Source organism: Mus caroli, unplaced genomic scaffold (assembly GCF_978045245.1).
Source record: "Mus caroli unplaced genomic scaffold, Mus_caroli_1 scaffold_4, whole genome shotgun sequence".
In the NCBI taxonomy this organism is placed as follows: domain Eukaryota; kingdom Metazoa; phylum Chordata; class Mammalia; order Rodentia; family Muridae; genus Mus; species Mus caroli.
Genome location: NW_028227259.1, coordinates 8,918,850 through 8,921,445, shown reverse-complemented (window position 1 = coordinate 8,921,445; position 2,596 = coordinate 8,918,850). Strand labels below are relative to the sequence as shown.

The 2,596-nt window shown below is 48.1% G+C and overlaps 1 pseudogene; it reads right to left on the bottom strand.

Annotated features, from left to right (window-relative positions):
- Window positions 1-1,974: 1,974 nt before the first annotated feature.
- On the bottom strand, window positions 1,975-2,224 carry LOC147004920 (signal recognition particle RNA; annotated as a pseudogene).
- Window positions 2,225-2,596: the final 372 nt, after the last annotated feature.

Sequence of the window (2,596 nt, the reverse complement as noted above, 5' to 3'; positions counted from 1 at the left end):
GTGACCAGAAGCACAGTCACTCACCAGGAGCTCAGTGGAGGTTGACTATTCACCACTACGTACTCAGACCACTGCATCATCCCCAAAGGGAATCACAGTGCCTCAGCCTTAACTCCCTGGTTCCTCCATGCTTCTGCCAGGCACAGTGTGGTCTTTGACTGATCTACTTTCTGTCTGTTTCCTGCTGTGTTTTGCCTGGAGGCTTCTGCTTCTGACCTCTCTGTGTCTACTGTTCTCACAGTGAGATGCTGACACTCCTTGCCATTTTTAGGATTAAGTTAATCCTTCAGATTGATAGGTTGTTTCTCTGCTGGTGTAGTAACCAGCTCAAGCCAGATGAGAATATATTAAAGGCAGGTTTACTAGAAAGTTCTCTTGGGTACGTTTATTGTCCCCAAGGACTGAGCCAAGGAATTCACCATGGGGGGCGGGGGAAGAGAGAAAGGGTGTGTATGCAGAAAGAGGAGGAGGGAGGGAGGGGAGAGAGGAGGGGAGGGGGAGGAGAGGGAGAGGGCACAAAAGGTCAGGATTACATAGGGAGGAACCGCTGAAGGAAGGGCAGCCCAGCCCATGTCTTGGAAAGTTCTGGGTTGAAGGCAGGATATGCTGGGAGAATCTGGAGGCCAGGTCTGCTTTTATATGTAAAATATGTACCTCAGTTCCTGGTCCTAGGGTTGAAACCTAACACAGATTCCCATCTGATCTTCAAAGGGTAGGAATATATTATGTTTATATATGATATCTATGAACATTCACACCTAAATTTGATCTTTAATCTTATTTCTTTTAAAGTAAGATCCCAGCACACATAGACACACACACATGTGCACACATCCCTGCCTTACCCAGGATAGTTTGAAGCTGTCTTGTCTGAGCTGGCTGCAGTAGTGCATTCCTGTAATTTTACCACTCAGGGTGGTGAAGAAACGGGAATTCAGGCCAACCTTGGCTATGTAGCAAACTAATTCAACAGATAAGGCCAATAAAAACACAACACCAGTTGTGTGGATGGACTGTGAGCAACATCAGGGTCACGTGCTTTTCTCCAATCTGACCTTCTCCTGGCTCTCGTACTCACGTCTTGCTCATTTTACATGAGTTACCAGGAACACTAGACATCAGGAAAAGAGGAATCAGAAATGAATAAAACAATAGAATGAGCCAAGAAGGCCGACTTGGACAATGTCCTCTTCTCAGGGCAGTCACAGATTGTTGTGTTGAAAAAACCTAGTGGGGAAACCCCCACCCAACTCCCGATTCAGCGTGCACCCAAGAATCACGAATAGAACACAACGCCTTGATGTAACAACACGAGGTATTTTAATGGTGGAGCTCCGGGTCGAAACGTATCTCACACAGGAGACAGTGGATTCGACCACGAGGCTTGGAAGCTAGGGGTTTTTATAGAAAAGGAGTGGGGCTGGGGGAGGAATTGGCGCGGTTTCACATGATTGGTCCATTTAAACATCAGCAGCCTGAGGTCAGAGGGGTGGGAGATAGGGAGGCGATGGGCCTGCCCGGGCATGTCCTGGTCTGTTCTGCTATGTTCTCAGCCCCAGGTTTCAAAGCTCACAAACAACTCTTTGGGCTATTTGACATACATTACATGAATCACAGGTCTCAAGTTTTATTTCCTTTCAGTGTGAAATGTTCAAAATGAACCCGCCAACTCTCTGCACTCCTGCGTCTCTCAACCTGCCAACTCTTTGGCCCTACCAGGCCATAGGGCTCCCGCCCGGTGCTCTCAACTTGACGGTCTCTCAATGGATCAACTCTCTGGCACCCACCCACCCCCAGGCCCCCCTTGCTACCACGAAACTCCTCACACACACCACGGTCAGCCATCTCATCTCAACACCCATTTACCCAGTAGAATCAAAACTCTTTGGTTTTTTTTGTTTGTTTGTTTTTTTCCAAGACAGGGTTTCTTGCAGGGTGTGGTGGCGCACGCCTTTAATCCCAGCACTTGGGAGGCAGAGGCAGGAGGATCTATGAGATCCAGGCCAGCCTGGTCTACAGAGTGAGTTCCAGGACAGCCAGGGCTACACAGAGAAACCCTGTCTCGACCCCCCCCTCCCCCCCCCCCAAAAAAAGACGGTTTCTCTGTGTAGTCCTGGCTGTCCTGGAACTCACTCTGTAGACCAGGCTGACCTCAAACTCAGAAATCCGCCTGCCTCTGCCTCCGGAGTGCTTGGGATTAAAGGTGTGCGCCACCACGCCCGGCACCGGCAGAATCAAAACTCTTACAAAATGCTTACAATTATGGTTAACCAATCAGATTTATGTATCAATAAAATCACAATTTACAAGATGCCAATACAACAATTTCAGAGCCAATTGATAATGATAGAGGCTTTATCCTGAAAGAAAATAAAACTTGAGACCTGTGATTCATGTAATTTATATCAAATAGCCCAAAGAGTTGTTTGTGAGCTTTGAAACCTGGGGCTGAGAACATAGCAGAACAGACCAGGACATGCCCAGGCAGGCCCGTCTTTAAGACATTCCTGAGGCTGCTTGGCCATAAAGATAAAGAGAATGGCATGCCGGTCTGGCCCGGTGCCTCCCTATCTCCCACCCTTCTGACCTAAGTTAA